At 46.6% G+C, this 16,762-nt stretch overlaps 1 protein-coding gene across 3 annotated transcripts in view; it reads left to right on the top strand.

Moving 5' to 3' along the window:
- The first annotated feature begins 9,306 nt into the window (after positions 1 to 9,306).
- MAPK9 (mitogen-activated protein kinase 9) overlaps positions 9,307 to 16,762 on the top strand; it is a 59,352-nt gene continuing 51,896 nt past the window's right edge. For all 3 annotated transcript variants that reach the window (XM_081231005.1, XM_081231006.1, XM_081231007.1), the window contains exon 1: positions 9,307 to 9,531. The gene's annotated coding sequence lies outside the window, so the exon portion shown is untranslated. The remainder of the gene's footprint in view (positions 9,532 to 16,762) is intronic.

Genomic DNA, 16,762 nt, shown 5'->3' with positions numbered 1-16,762 from the left:
TTTGTCTTGTGCGTGTGGATTTTTGTTAATCTCATTCTTTTCTCATGCTTTTGAGGGCTCCTCAAAACAAACTCAGCAATGTCTTGTGGGGGCAGCCCTGTTTGTTGGTAGCCACACCCGTGACCTATGTGCTTCTAGGATGAAAATGAGGGCTATTTTAACAGAATGGAACAAAATGCAGAAGATTTGGGACTCTGGAATGAGAATCCACTGAACAGCTGTTGGAGGGGGTTGCCCAGAGCCTGAATGCAGCATACAGAGGTGAAACTCAAATTTGTACTTTTTTCCCCCAGTAAGCCTATAAAGTCATCAATTTTATTAATAGAATCAGGCAGGAAGATAGAAAGCCAGAGACAGAATTCTTGTGGAGTTCGAGTTTGGCTGTCTATGAAAGTGCTATCCCAGACAGCTCGAATGGTGTCTTCACGGCAACTACTTGGTATGTGTAGCTCTAGAATCCCATCAGATCTTTGTTCTGGATTATCTGCGGGTTATTCAGTGACTTCTCCATCCTCTTCCATGCTCTCCTCTGTATCACAGGGGTTGGAAACCTGGGAACTACATTTCCAGGTTAAATTCCACCAGCAAGAGACACTCCTGGGATATTTGAAAGACAGTTTAGAAATTATATTATTCAATGAGAAATTCATATCACTTATTCATATAACTTATTTCTGTGCTGGCAGAGGCAGACAGGAGGTCCTGTTGTGGCCCTTGGCACAAAAATACCCTCTATGGTGGGGCTCCCTAAAACTCACCCATCACTCAGTGCTCCAAGCTGTGGTGGCCACCAGCAGAGCTTTCCTGTGGCTCCTCCAAAATCCTAATTCTGGAGAGTTGGCAGGAACCCAAGGGGCTGTGATGGCATTCTCTGACCTTCCTCCTGCCCTTCTCACAGATTAACAAGTGTGTAAGTCTTGTTGGAAATGCCTGCTCTGGTTTCTGTCTTCCTGACCAAACAATGACCAATACAACTCCAGGTTAGGAGACTACAAACTAGCCAGAACATTTTTATCTGAACAAGAACCAGAAAAATGTATTTCATCCCTAACACCTGAGAGGTGATGACCATCCTGACTTCTGTGCTCATTGTTCCCTTGCTTTTCTTTATAGTTCTACCTGTGTATCTACCCCATACAATAATACTCAAACAATCATACTGCCTAATCTTGAAATCAGAGGGCAAGCACACACCAGCCATGCAAGGAGTGGTCAGCACTGTCCCTGCTGGGCAGAGGCTCCGAGAGGAGGTGCGTGGAGCAGTCTTGGGTCTTGGTCTGACTTCTGCTTCTCTGAGAGGTGACAAGCCCCTTTCTGGGGATCTCACGAGCAAGGTCACAAGTGAGTCTTGGGAAACACTGGGCTCTCCACGGTCGGGTGCCTGGCAAGACTGAGGTGTAGACCAGGAGCTGGACATGCAGCAGAAGTCCGGTCAGTGAGAGTGGGCTGCTCTGTCCTTTCTATAGCTGAGCCCACCGTGGTCTACCTCCCGCTCTCAGGGAAAAGCTGGAAACTTCTGTGAGTGATATGCGTGTCCTCAGCAGAGCCTGAGGGGAGAGACCCTCATCAGCACATGGTCAAGACAAGCCAAGTACTGATGAGAATCTGGGCCAAGTTCTCCTGGGTTTTCTGTCCTTGGGTTAAGAAGATGGCCTGATGGAAGGGTGGCGGGGGGTCTTGGTGATGACAGTCTATGTGCCGGGTCACACTGCTACAGTGTGGCTCAGTTGCCCTCCACAGCTGCTGCAGAGCTGTCACCTTGGGATCACCTTTCACCATCCTCCAGGGGATTCTCTCCTCATCTCTCATGTCTCTTGCTTCCTGTCTCTGTCTCTTCCTTCTTCTGAGTTTCCTTTTTTGTTTTGGTGGAGCACATACTTCTTGAGTAAAGATGCTGGGAGATAAATGTTTTGAGACCTTACATGTCTGGAAATGACTTTATGACTCACACTTGATTGAGGGTTTAGCTAATTATAGAATTCTAGGTCAGATAAAAATGTTTCTTTCAGAATCATAAAGGTAATGCTCCCTTACCTTGTTCCCAGTATTGCAGTTGAGGAGTCCAAAGTCACTCTGGTGTGCCTTTGTCAGTGACCTCTTTACTTCCTTCTTTCTTCTGAAATATCACAACAAAGGTGCCTTGGATCTCTTTTCACTTAGTGTTGATTTCAGTCTGGTTACTCATGACCTTCAAGTCTGGGATGTTTTCTTGAGTTACTTTTTTATGGATTTCTTTTTGTTTCTCTAGCCTCTCCGTTATTTGGAGGTGAAGCTGCTAGGGGGTATAGCTCAGGGGTAGAGCATTTGACTGCAGAGGTGAAGCTGCTGGAATGGCCTATAATTTCTTATCCTTCTATTGTTCATCTTATCTTTTTTCTCTACTAATTGGGAGATTTCTTCAATTTTCTCTCCCAACCTGTCTACTACCAAGATTTTTCATTTCTGCCAAATGATTTAATTTCCAAGAGCTCTTTTTTTGGCTCTGAATATATATATATATATATATATATATATATATATATATATATATGTATGTATGTATATTTAAATACATATAATATTTTTAATTAACTAAAGCCCATAATTTATTCATATCTCCTTAATTTGTATCTAATTCCCTTTTCCTATTCAAGGACATCACATGTCTCCTTGGGCTCCTTTTGGTTGTGCCAGTTTCTCAGACTTTCCTTGTTTTCAATTACCTTGACAGTTCTGAGGACTGTTGCTGGGTATTCTGTATTGATAGAATGTCCGACATTTGGATTTGCCTGGTGCTATTCTTGTGGTTAGACTGGCACTCTGTGTTTTGGGGAGGAAGACTCCAGAAGTAAAATGCCATTCTCATCACTTCATATTAAGGGTACATACTATCAACATGTCTTATCACTGTTATGTCAGGTGACCCCTGACTGAGGTAGTGTTTGTTGGGTACTCTATTTTTCCCCCCGTTCCATACTGAATTTTGGGGAAGGAAGCCATCATGCCTATCCCACACTTAAAGAGTAGGGAGCTATGCTTCACCTCCGTGAGGGGAGTATCCACATAAATTATTTGGAACTCAGTACAGATTTGTCTGTTCTCCATCTTTTTGTTAAATCATTTATTTCTGTTACTATGAAACTCATGGATATTTATTTTACACTTGGAGTCATAACCCAGTGCTATGTTACTTATTTTGTTGTTCGAATTGTTCTAGCTATGGCTATTGGGAGCTCTTTCAGTTGGCTCTTGTGACATGCCCCCTCGTTTGTGTGTGTACTTTGTAAGCACTTCCCTTTCTTGCACTACAACTTGCTCTAGGCTCATCTTGTATATTCCCTGCCCCTGCCCTAGAATCAGCCATTGCTCCAAGGACTCCTGGTTTCCTTTATTTGAGAATGGCATTAGAAAACAAGACCTGGGCTCTGGCTGTGTTTTCACTCCTGGGATGTCATTGCTTCTAAGCCATCTCAGCTGAGAGAGCAAGACATAACTTGTGTGCTGAATTTTTTTAATGGTGGTTCTTGTTACAAGGATGCAATATTTTTTCATACGCTTTGAAGCCTGCAATGTTTTTTTTTCCCCTTTGGAATTTTCTTCTCTACAGTTTCTGTTTCTTTCAAGATGCAGTTTTCTGTTTGCCTTAATTTTCTTTGCCATGTGACCTTGGGCTGTCCAGTCAGATTCAAGGTAGGTGGAAAGTCCTGAGCACACAGTGGCGCTTATTTTGATGCCAAGATTCACTGCCGGTCAATCTGGAAGGGGGCTTGTGGGGAGATGGAGGTCAAGCCTTTACTTTAGGCTTCAGGGCTGGTCAGACTTCCAGAGAAGAGCTTTCCAGTCCCTTGCCTTTGAGCAAGGGTCCAATGGCTGGTGCTCTGGGAGATACCTGGAAGAGGAGGGCTGAGGGTCACTGCATTCAGCATTCAGTCATACAGTCATGGGTCAACCCCATTTTCCATACAGCTCCCATGCCTTCAGCTGTGCCCCCAACTCAGACATGCTGTTTTTTTTCCTTTAACATCTTTATTGGAGTATAATTGCTTTCCATTGTTGTGTTAGTTGCTGCTGTATAACAAAGTGAATCAGCTATATGTATACATATATCCCCATATCCCCTCCCTCTTGTGTCTCCCTCCCACCCTCCCTATCCCACCCCTCTAGGTGGTCACAAAGCATGAGCTGATCTCCCTGTGCTATGTGGCTGCTTCCCACTAGCTATCTATTTTACATTTGGTAGTGTATATAAGACACCCTGTTTCTTATTACCAGAGAATAAAACCCAGACTTCTGTCTTTCCCAACTGTTTTCTGCCCTTTTGCCTGCCACATCCTCACATGAGCCTGACTGACCAGCAAAGGGTGGGAGCCCTGCAAGGGGGAGCCATCAGAGTCCTCCTATGGGGGTGTTCAAACTTGACTTGAGACAGAGGGTCACCCCCCTTGGGTGGTGGAAGAGCAGAAGGTGACATGGAGAGAAGGAAGCTGACACAGAGGAACGGGATGGGTAGAGAGCTTGCCTCTGGCTTTCAAGGCCTCAGCCTGTCTCTCAAGCCTGCAGTACTGAAGCCAGCCCTACGCCTGCTCTCCCTCAGGTGCAACAATGCAGGAAACTCCCCCAAATTGTCCCCATTGGTTTAAGGGCAATGTGGCTTTCTATAACACACAACTAAAACAGTCCTAACTTGAATCCTTTGGCACATCTCTGGTCTTGGTAAGGGCTGGGTAGAAGTGAGAGGAGGGGTTAACGGACTGTGGGGAGAGCAGGCAAAGTCGAGGGAGGGGGCCGAAAGCAGCCAGAATGAGAACACTCACATACTCCGTGTGTAAGGTCCGCACCCCACGTTTGGTACTTTGCTCCTTGAGTCCTCACAGCGCCCCCATCAGGTTGGGGTCACCACCGATGCCCACTCCCCATGGAACTGAGGCTCTCTGAGCCTAATCCCTTGCCCAGAGGAGCACAATTAAGTGGAGAGCCTGACTGGAACCCAGGTGAAGAGGCCCACATGGGGTGGGGAGGTGGGCAGTGTCTGCCAGCAGCAGCATCAAGGGCAGGGAAGGGCAGCCAGAAACGCTCTAATGAGCCTTGACAGAAGCATGAGCAGGCCAAGGGCAGAAGTCCCCAGCCAAGAACCAAGCCAGGTTCTTCTCTCTGACTACTCACTCTTCTCTCACCCCTACATCCTACCTGTAAGACCTGACCATTCCACCTCTTGAACAGTTTTTTTTTTTTCCTTTACATCAAGTTTTTTTTGTATAATTTACACACATTAAAAGTCATCCCAGGGGCTTCCCTGGTGGCGCAGTGGTTGAGAGTCCGCCTGCTGATGCAGGGGACACGGGTTTGTGCCCCGGTCCAGGAGGATCCCACATGCCGCGGAGCGGCTGGGCCCGTGAGCCATGGCTGCTGAGCCTGCGCGTCCGGAGCCTGTGCTCTGCAACGGGAGAGGCCACGACAGTGAGAGGCCCACATACCACACACACACAAAAAAAAAGTCATCCTTTCTTAGGTGCACAATTCTGAGTTTTGACACATAGATAGTCATATGAGGACCACCATAACTAAAATACAACAGAGTATGCCCATCATCCCAAAAAATTAACTCGTGACCCCTGGGAGTCATTCCCCTCCCCACACTTGACTTTTCGCAACCACTGATGTGACTCTGCTTTTTCCAGAAGGTCATATAAACGGAATCATGTATAGTTTTATGTTTGGCTTCTTTCACTTACCATGTTTTTAATACTTATCCATGCTGTGCTGTGCACTCGCCACCAGGCCAGTCCTTTCTGTGTCAGGTAATATCCTACTGCATGGATGTACCACAGTTTATCTTTCCAGTCACTGAATTATGGACACATGGGTTGTTTCTAGTTTTTAACTGTTTTGGGTAAGGCTGCTATGAACATTCATGTAAGCTCTTTGTGTGAACATGCTTTTATTTCTCTAGGGTATATATCGAGGAATGGGATTGCTGGGTGGTATGACCGGTATGTGTTTAATGTTATCTGAAACTATCAAACTGTTTCCAAAGTGGATAAACCATTTTGCTTTTCTACCAGCAGTGTATGGGAGTTCTATTTGCTCCACATCACCATCGACACTTGCTATTGTCTTTTTTCATACAGCCATCCTAGTGGGATGTGTAGTGATAGTGGGTTGTAATTTAATTTGAATTTCCCTAAAGTCTTGAAACAGTTTTAAAATCAGATCCTTCCTTTTGACACCTGCTGCCTTGGCCCCAGACCAGACCTCATCTTCTCTTACAAGGACCTTTGCAATAGCTCCCTAATTGGTCTTGTGGTCTTAAGCCCCTCATCCCTGAAACTTCATGTGCCCTAGTGATCTTTCCAAAATAAACATCTAATCACTCTGCTCACTTCCTTTCTTAATACTCCACAACAGCTGCCCTTTACCTCCACAGACAGGTCTCCACCCTGCGATGCCCCAAGGCCTAGCAGGTAAGAGATGAGTGAAGTTGCAGGCAGATGTGGGTAATAGGGAGTTGTGGAGACTGTGGTGAACTAGGGGTCTCACCTAAAGGGGCAGCTGCCACTCAGTTCCAGCTGACTACTATGCGAATGTGGGCCCCACGTTGCCAGAGCTTTAATTATTCAAGAGAAACCAACAATTGAGTGTTTCCAAGGTGAAAGCTCCCAATTTTTAAATGTTGGCAACTAAAAAACTTAAAAAACAAAGAAACAAACAACTCTCAGGGTTAAACAAGGCATATCAGTGAGCTGAAGCCAGCCTATGGGCCTCCGGTCAGCTGTGCCAGTCCACGCACCTCAAAGCCCTCAAAATTCTCCAGTCCCCCTTCTCCATCTCCAGCAAGACTAGGTGATATGTGGTTCCCTGAACATAGCATGCATGTCCTCAGTTCTGAACCTCTGGGTCTTAGTGTGCTTTCTGCCGAAAGCACTGGCCCAGAACATTCCTGCTGGCTTTCCAGCCTCAGCTGGGGCTTCCTCCCGTCCAGGAGGCCTTCCTCAACTGCTCCTCTCCACCTGGCAGGCTAGATCAGCTGTCAGTGCTCATGTGTTCCCCCTTCCCCCACCCCTGCAGTTCTCACCACACTTGTGGCAGGATCTTCTCACTTGTTGGCCTCAACCGGCATCCTGTGCGCTCTTCCAAGCACAGACCAGCTCCAAGGCCCCCACCCTGTCACCTCAGCCCTATGTCTATAAATGTTCCCTGTACTTCATAAGCCAGAAAAAAAGCAGAATCCTTTCAGAAAACCCAGCAGGAAATGCATAGAGGTTTGTATGTGTGTACAATGATTTTTGGTACTCACTTTCCATGGGGTGAGTGCTGCAAAGTCAGGGCTGGAGTGTGTGTGAGAATGGGCGCTCCTTCCTAATCTGAGGAGAAGCACCCACGAGTGCTCCACTGTAAAACCACAGCTCCGACAGTTTCCCATAATCCTTGATGGTGGCAATGTTTGCTCCGTTTTCTGTTGTGCACCTGGGGCAGGTGGCAGTAAGATTGAGTGTGGGCAGGAGCCTATCAGGTGGGCCCTCCTCAATCAGGCAACACTCAGGAGTGACAATTTCAAGCAGGGCCATACTCAGTTTTAGAAAACTTGTTCTGGTAGCCAAGGTGGGGGTGGCCTAAGGGGGACACCGTACCTGGATCCCTTCCTCTACCCTACCTCTCTTCTGAAGTCCTGGTGCCCCCAGCCTGGCCGTGGGTCACAGGCTTGCCACCTTCCCCCAGTTCTGCCACCCTGCTCCGTGCCCCTCAGCCCCGTAACCTCCCCCCTTTGCAGAGTCCTGCTCCTTCCCCCAAGTTTGGCCCCTGCCCTGACCACCCTGTGGTCCCAGCCACCCTGTGAGGGCAGTTTCTCCTTCACAGTCCACCACTCTCCCCATCCGCAAAGTCCAATTCCCCTCACGCCATCCACGGACCTCTGAGCTTTTCCCCACTGTGTCCAGCCTCCTTGCCTCACTTCCAGCCTTGCTCATCCAAACACAGATCCAACAACACCTCTCCCATCATTTCACACGACTCCAGACATGCTGGAACCCGATCCAGAGACTAGAGGGCTGTGGGAGATGCCTCAAAAGAAGGTCAGTGTCTATATGTCAACGCTATTCTCTGTCTTCTTCCCAGCTTACCCTTCCCCCTCCCCGTGTCCTCAAGTCCATTCTCTACATCTGCGTGTTTAATCCTGTCCTGCCCCTCGGTTCATCAGAACCATTTTTTTTTTTTTTTTTTTTTTTTTTTTGCTGTACGCGGGCCTCTCACTGCTGTGGCCTCTCCCGTTGCGGAGCACAGGCTCCGGACACACAGGCTCCGCGGCCATGGCTCGCGGGCCCAGCCGCTGCGCGGCATGTGGGATCTTCCGGGATAGGGGCACGAACCCGTGTCCCCTGCATCGGCAGGCGGACTCTCAACCACTGCGCCACCAGGGAAGCCCAGAACCATTTTTTTAAAGATTCCATTCACTTTGTTATACAACAGAAACTAACACAACATTGTAAAGCAATTATACTCCAATAAAGATGTTTAAAAAATAAATAAATGAAGTGATCAGGATAAGGGGGAAAAAAAGAGGTCAGTGTCAACAAACCCCAGGTCCTAGGGGCCCTCAGCACTGCACTCCCTTCCCTCCATTTACACGACTCTGCCATTCCCCTCTGAGACAGAAGCTTGAACTCTGCCCCAGGCGCACCAGCCTGTCCTCTCCTGCCCTGTCGCTGACCTGCCGAGGAAACTTGTCTGCACATGGCCATCTCCTCGCATCTCCGTCCCCGACTTCTGGGAGCACCCCTACAAACTCGTTCACAGTGAGCAGAGGAATCCAAGGTCCTCTTCTCTCGTCCCCACTCCCTCGCCGCCTCCGCCTCCCGGTCCTGGATGCCAAGGCCCCAGCTTCCCCTCGCCCTGGCCCTCGCCCTGACCCTCACCCCGGGCTCTCCCCAAAATGGGCAGGCTCCGTCTCCCTCCAGGCCGACTCGCCGCTGCCAGTCTGCACCTGCAGCCCAGTGGCCCGGCTTTCGGTCGCGCCAGCCCGCCCTCTCCACCGTCTCCCGGCTCCGTGTTCGGCCGCTGCGCCGCGGGCCCCTGTGGGGGCAACGAGCTCAGCTAGCTCGCAGAACAGTGACTGCGTCAATAAGGCGCGGATGCGATCTGCTGCGCTGCCTTCGAGCGCCGCTCCCCCAGCACTGAGGGCCCTGGCTCCGCCCGCCGCCCCGCCCGAGCCGCCCGGTAGTAGTTCGCCCCCACCACCCCGCGCGCGATTGGCTGCACCTGCCCGGCTTACCGCGCGCTGATTGGTCGGCGCACGGGTCAGTCAGGCCGGGCGCCGCTGCGGCGGCGGCGGCGGAGGAGAAGGGAGCCAGACCGGAAGGGATCTAAGCGCTCCGGCGCCCCTCACACCCACTGCGGCGGCGGCGGCAGCGGCGACGGCGGCGGGGCGGAGCGGAGCAGAGCGGGGCGGGGCGGGGCGGCCGGCCGAGCCCCGGACAGCGGAGCCGCGAGCCGCCAGCGCGCAGCGCCGCCAGTCCGCCCGCCTGCCCTCTCCTCTTGGCGCGGCGGCGGGGAGGCGAGGTGAGCCCGGCGGGCGGGTTAGGCCCAGCGGGGACTCTCGGGCCGAGCCTCGCTGGGGAGGGACGGCGGGAGGGCCGCGCGGCCAGGATCCGCGGGGAAGGGGGAGCGCGGGGCTGGAGGACTGGGTTCTGTGGGGCCGACCGGGGTCTGCGGGGGTGCTGGTGACCCCGGCCGCAGCCCCTCGTCCCCCGGGCTGCCGCAGTCACCCCCTCCCGCCCGGCTGTCAGCACCCCAAAGCTGAGGGCCCGCTCCCTAGTCTGGCCTTGGAAGACCTACCGTAGGGTCTGTGGGCGCCCCCCCCCCCCCGATTGTTTGGCACACAGCAGCACACCTGCTCCGGGATGCTCAGAAGCCTGGGATTTGGTTCCTGCGACCTTAGCAAAGGCACTGACACTTGATGTTTCTCGGTTTTCCCCTCAGCAAAGTGGGAGAAATGTCTGCCCTTTGGGACAGTGTTGTTGTCAGGCTATATGAATATGTGTGAAAGCGACTGGGCAGGAGCCCAGTGCACATTTGTGAAAAATTGGGCGGCATACTGCTCCTTGCTGGTTTGAGTGTGGCAGGAACCCCCTCCCCATCCGCCCAGAGTCCCCCATACTCACGCTGCTCCAGTGCCTTGTCATTGCACACTCAGTGCCCAGCAACGCCAGAGCGGGCCCTGCCCAACCCACCCCGCCAACCCCCCACCACTCCCCCAACCCAGAGCACCGTTCTCCTGTCCCACCCACCTTACTTGCCTTGAACATTCAGCCCTGTTTACCTCAGGACCTTTGCACTTGCTGTGTCCGGTGATTGGAGTTGTCTCCCGGATCTTTGCACAGCTGGCTCCTTCTGGTTCTTCTTCTGGTCAGATGTCTCACTTTACACAATGCCTTCCTTGACCACCCTCTTTCTTCCCTTAGTAATTCTTTCTCATTATGTTGTTTAATTTTCTTCCTAGTATCTGGTTTGAAACTATTCTATTGATTTGCCTGTTTATTTTCTGTCTCTCCCACTAGGATGTAGCTTTATGAAAACAGGTAGTTGTCTGATTTGTCCACTGCTTTATCCCCAGTGCTTAGAAAGCACACAGTAAGTACTCAGTAATATCAGTCCAGTGAATGAATGAATGACCCTGCCCGCCTGTTGCTTCTCCTTTATGTTTGTTTAGTGACTTCTGACTAACTTGTGAAACTAGTATGCAGATGGATGCTTGCTTTCATTTTGTGAAACATTTTAATGTCCTTGACCCCTTTATTTGGTAACTGTCAGAACAAGCTGTGATATAAAATCTTACATTTTTATAATGTTTTAGCTGTAACTTCCTTCCACACATTCAGGAGACATTTACTGAATTCTACATTATCTAGGTCAGGCTTTCTGCTCGGCCCTGGGGACACAAAAGCAATAGCAACAGGGTCCCTTCCTCCAGAGAGCCCAAGAGCCCAGTAGGGAAGGCAGACATGTAGCCAGTATTAGGACAGCTGGCTGTAGAGGGGGGGCTGTGCCATGGAAACTTGGAGGAGGTGATGGGTGGTGCTGGAGTTGAGCCTTGAATGGTGATGAGAAACTTGTCAGGTGGGGGAAGCAAGAAGTGGGAAAGGGCAGGGTGAAGGAAGAACTTTAGCCCAGTGTGGGGTCAAAATCAGCCTGTTGGGCCAGGTGTAAGAGAGCTTGGAGTAGTGGGGACCCTGGAGAACCAGACCCAGCTCACCCAGCAATTTTTAGAAAGAAGTCAGAACTCGACATTTCTATCTACACTCTCTTGATTTTGAAATGTTGGCAGTAGCTAATTTTAAAATGTTTTAAATGCTGTGAACCAAGCAAAATACAGACCCCATTCAGCTTTGTTGCAGGATTGTCGACCTCCAGTGTAGGTTGTATAGGAGGAAAGAGTTGCAATGAGCTGGAAAGGTAGCCCAAGGCCAGAGGAGCTAGGCCCTATTTGTCCAGGTACTCTCATTTAATTGTCACTGGAGCTCTGTGATAGCAGCTATGAAGCCCATTTCTGCAGAGGAGGAAACAGGCTCCCAGAGTTTCAGCAGTCTTGTTTCATAGCAAGCAGCTGGAAAGTGAAATCTGAACCCAGGTCTCCCCCAGATCAGCATTCTTTCCTGGGTCCCTCAGCTCTGAGTATTCTCTTTTGGCTCTTCATTTGTTCTGGAAGAACAACATCCAATTTAGATAATGTTTCCCTTCATTTAACCCTTTTTTTTTTTTTTTCCCCTTCAAAAGGATTCTGCAGGGTTAAAAATAATACTATTTTGGCATAGTCTTCTCTGAAGAGTTTTGATTCTCCTGAGTCTCCTGAGGAGAATCCACTCCTGAGGATTTAATTTTCAGGATACCACTTTAAGTAATTTGTTGACAGATTAAAATGTGTTTATTTGGCCTCCCCAAATAAATGTTAGAGGATACACCTCAATTTGTCTATTTAAAATCAAATTTCTGGGCTTCCCTGGTGGCGCAGTGGTTGAGAGTCCGCCTGCCGATGCAGGGGACACGGGTTCGTGCCCCAGTCCGGGAAGATCCCACATGCCGCGGAGCGGCTGGGCCCGTGAGCCATGGCTGCTGAGCCTGCGCGTCCGGAGCCTGTGCTTCGCAACGGGAGAGACCACAACAATGAGAGGCCCACATACCGCAAAAAAAAAAAAAAAAAAAAAAAAAAAAAAAAAAATCAAATTTCTTAATTTTCTGGATAGAGAAAAGTGCCAGATGAAGCAATTAACAGTGAGAAAACCAATTTATTTCATGATGCATAAGGTAAAACAAAACCACATTGTTTTCTTAACACTATTGATTTGGCAGTAGGGCAGCTATTTCTAATCTAAATATGTAGTTATACTTGGTTAAGAAGGTGACATTTTTACATAATTTTCCCTAAGAATTAAGGAAAATTAAATTTGTATTTGGCCTTCTGTGATTGTATGAACTAGTTTCAACATCAGTCTTTATTTTAACTGTTTATTATGAGGAATTTCAAACATACATGGAAGTAGACAGAGTAGTATCTGGCTTTAACAATTACCAACTCACGGCCAATCTTGTTCGTCCCTAATCCCATCCATACACCTCACCCCACCTATTATTTTCAAGCAAATCCTAACTATGATGTCATTTCATCCATGAATTTTTCAGTTTATGTTCTAAAAGATAAGGATTCTTTTAAACTTTGAAGAGCAATAATTCCTTAATATCATCAAATAGCCAGTCAGCATTCAAATTTCTAGTTGTCTCATAAATTTTATAGTTTCTTTAATAGTTTCTTCATTGGAATCAGGATCCAGATAAGGTCCGTACATTGTGATAAGTTGATATGTCTTTTAAATTTCTTTTAATCTGTAGATCCACCTTTATTTCTTTTTTTCTTTTCCTTGTAGTTTATTTGTTGAAGCAATAGCTTTTCCATTATTGGGATTTTACCGATTGTACCTCTCCAATGTAATTTCTTGTGTTTCTCTGTATTTCTTGAAAAGTTGTAGTTGGATCTAGGCGAGGTTTGGTCGGATCCAGGCTGCCTTCCTAAGGGGGTGCATGCTTCCTCTAGAGGCAAGTAGTCCTGGTTGGCTCACACTATGATGTTAGCCACTGTTTGATACTCAGTGCCTGGACCCACTGATTCATTAAGAGGGCATATTATTTCGGGGACAAGTTTGTATATCATTAGCCCAGCAAGAACTCATTTTTTAGAAAGGACTGTGGATCTTTTCACATTTTTTATTGGCCTTTGGATTGCCAGTTAAAGTATTGTTAAAAGGTGCCTCAAATCCTCTTTGGAAAATGTTGGGGTGTAAATTAATAGATATAAAAATAATGAGCAAGAATTGTCTCCATTTTAGCATAGGAATTCCTTACAGCTAAGGAAATTTACTAAACATTTGAAGGTGAAATTCAACAAATTTGATTTTATTTAATGTCATTTGGTTTCTTGGTTCTTTTTTTGTTTTTGGATTCTATAAAGTATTCTACTCCTTTTTTTTCCCCAGCTAACTTTACCTTAGAACCTTTCTTAAGCAAAGACTACATACTCTGAAACATTTCAGGAATAGTAAAGTTTCTAAGGATATATGGATTACAAATGAGGCAGGTTTTTTTCCCCTTAAAAGAGAGGCATTAATATTAACTCTCATTATGTTAAACGGGTTCTTGCCTGTTGTGAAGTTGTTATTTGAATATTTCTATAACAATTATTTGGCTATTAGGAGAATGAACAGTGTGAAAACCACCTGTTAGTTTGTCTTTCCATAGGCCAGTGTAGGAAAATCTTGGGGATTTGTTTTAAAAACATATTGTTTTTTTAGAACAATTTGTTTAAAAAACATGTCTCCACTCCCCTACAATGATTTTAAGAGAAAGAATCATTGAGAATGATTGCTTTTAAAAACCTCCTTTTCCTTAAAAAAGAAAAAAATATATATATATACACACACACATAAACATACACACACATGTATTTCTACAGAACTGTAAATGATTTAATTTGTTCGACTATTTAAATATTGTATATCTAAACTGATGCTGCTACTAGTTTGATTTCAGCATATCTAGGCATGAGGGTGCAACCCAGGTAGTAAATCCCCCAGCTCTGATTCTAGAATCAAATCCATTTTTCCAATTCTTAACTCTCAGAAACATAACTACTATTATATGTTGGAAAGTGGGTGTCTTCTAAAAATTTCCTGAGAAGATGGCAGACTAGAAGGATGTGTGCTCACTCCCTCTAGCAAGAGCACTGGGATCACAACTAAGTGCTGAACAGTCATTGACAGGAAGACAGTGGAACTAACCAAAAAAGATACCCCACATCCAAAGACAAAGGAGAAGCCGCAGTGAGACGGTAGGAGGGGTACAATCACAATAAAATCAAATCCCATAACTGCTGGGTGGGTGAATCACAAACTGGAGAACAATTATACCACAGAAGTCCACCCACGGGAGTGAAGGTTCTGAGCCCAACATAAGGCTTTCCAACCTGGTGGTCCGGCAACAGGAGGAGGAATTCCCAGAGAATCAGACTTTGAAGGCTACCAGGATTTGATTGCTGCACTTCAACAGGACTGGGGGAAACAGAGACTCCACTCTTGGAGGACACACACAAAGTAGTGTGTGCATCAAGACCCAGGGGGAAGAAGCAATGACCCTATAGCAGACTGAAGCAGACCTACCTGCTAGTGTTGGAGGGTCTCCTGCAGAGGCAGTGAGCAGCTTTGGCTCACCACAGGGACAAGGACACTGGCAGCAGAAGTTCAAGCCTGTAGGCTCCAGTGCTGGGTTGCCTCAGGCCAAACAACCAACAGGGAGGGAACTCAGCCCCACCCATCAAGCAGATTAAAGTTTTACTGAGCTCTGCCACCAGAGCAACACCCAGCTCTACCCACCACCAGTCCCTCCCATCAGGAAGCTTGCACAAGCCTCTTAGATAACCTCATCCACCAGAGGGAAGACAGCAGAAGCAAGAAGAACTACAATCCTGCAGCCTGTGGAACATAAACCACATTCACAGAAAGACAGACAAAATGAAAAGGCAGAGGACTGTATACCAGGTGAAGGAACAAGGTAAAACCCGAGAAAAACAACTAATTGAAGTGGAGATAGGCAACCTTCCAGAAAAAGAAATCAGAACAATGATAGTGAAGATGATCCAGGACCTCTGAAAAAGAATGGAGGCAAAGATTGAGAAGATGCAAGAAATGTTTAACAAAGACCTAGAAGAATTAAAGAGCAAACATCTTGAAGAATTAAAGAACAAACAAACAGAGATGAACAATACAATAACTGAAATGAAAAATACACTAGAAGGAATCAATAGCAGAATAACTACAGCAGTAGAATGGATCGGTGACCTGAAAGACAGAATGATGGAATTCACTGCCTCAGAACACAATGAAGAAAAGAGAATGAAAATAAATGAAGATAGCCTAAGAGACCTCTGGGACAACATTAAACGCACCAACATTCGCATTATAGGGGTCCCAGAAGGGGAAGAAAGAGGGAAAGGACCTGAGAAAATATTTGGAGAGATTATAGTCAACAACTTCCCGAACATGGGAAAGGAAATAGCCATCCAAGTCCAGGAAGTGCAGAGAGCCCCAGGCAGGGTAAACCCAAGGAGAAACACGCCGAGACACATAGTAATCAAATTGACAAACATTAAAGACAAAGAAAAATTATTAAAAGCAACAAGGAAAAAACAACAAATAACATACAAGGGAACTCCCATAAGGTTAACAGCTGATTTCTCAGCAGAAACTCTACAAGCCAGAAGGGAGTGGCACAATATATTTAAAGTGATGAAAGGGAAGAACCTACAACCAAGATTACTCTACCCAGCAAGGATCTCATTCAGATTCGATGGAGAAATCAAAAGCTTTACAGACAAGCAAAAGCTAAGAGAATTCAGCACCACCAGACCAGCTTTGTAACAGATGCTAAAGGAACTTCTCTAAGTGGGAAACACAAGAGAAGGAAAGGACCTACAAAAACCCAAAATGGTTAAGAAAATGGTAATAGGTGCATACATATCGATAATTACCTTAAATGTGAATGGATTAAATGCTCCAACTAAAAGACACAGGCTTGCTGAATGGATACAAAAACAAGACCCATATGTATGCTGTCTACAAGAGAACCACTTCAGACCTAGGGACACATACAGACTGAAAGTGAGGGGATGGAGAAAGATGTTCCGTGCAAATGGAAATCAAAAGAAACCTGGAGTAGCAATACTCATATCAGATAAAATAGACTTTAAAATGAAGCATGTTATAAGAGACAAGGAAGGACACTACATAATGATCAAGGGATCAATCTAAGAAGAAGATATAACAATTATAAATATATATACACCCAACATAGAAGCACCTCATAAGGCAAATGCTAACAGCTATAAAAGAGGAAATCAACAGTAAGACAATAATAGTGGGGGCCTTTAGCACCTCACTTACACCAATGGGCAGATCATCCAGCCAGAAAATTAATATGGAAACACAAGCTTTAAATGACACAATAGACCAGGTAGATTTAATTGATATTTATAAGACATTCCATCTAAAACAGCAGATTACATTTCTTCTCAAGTGCACACGGAACCTTCTCCAGGATAGATCACATATTGGGTCACAAATCAAGTCTTGGTAAATGAAAAAAACTGAAATCATATCAAGCATCTTTTCTGACCACAACACTATGAGATTAGAAATAAATTACAGGGGAAAAAAACGTAAAAAACACAAACACATGGAGGCTAAACAAT

Source organism: Mesoplodon bidens, assembly GCF_964165515.1.
Source record: "Mesoplodon bidens genome assembly, chromosome: 4".
NCBI lineage: Eukaryota > Metazoa > Chordata > Mammalia > Artiodactyla > Ziphiidae > Mesoplodon > Mesoplodon bidens.
The sequence above is the reverse complement of the archived record's forward strand: the minus strand, read 5'-3'. Positions and strand labels throughout refer to the sequence as shown.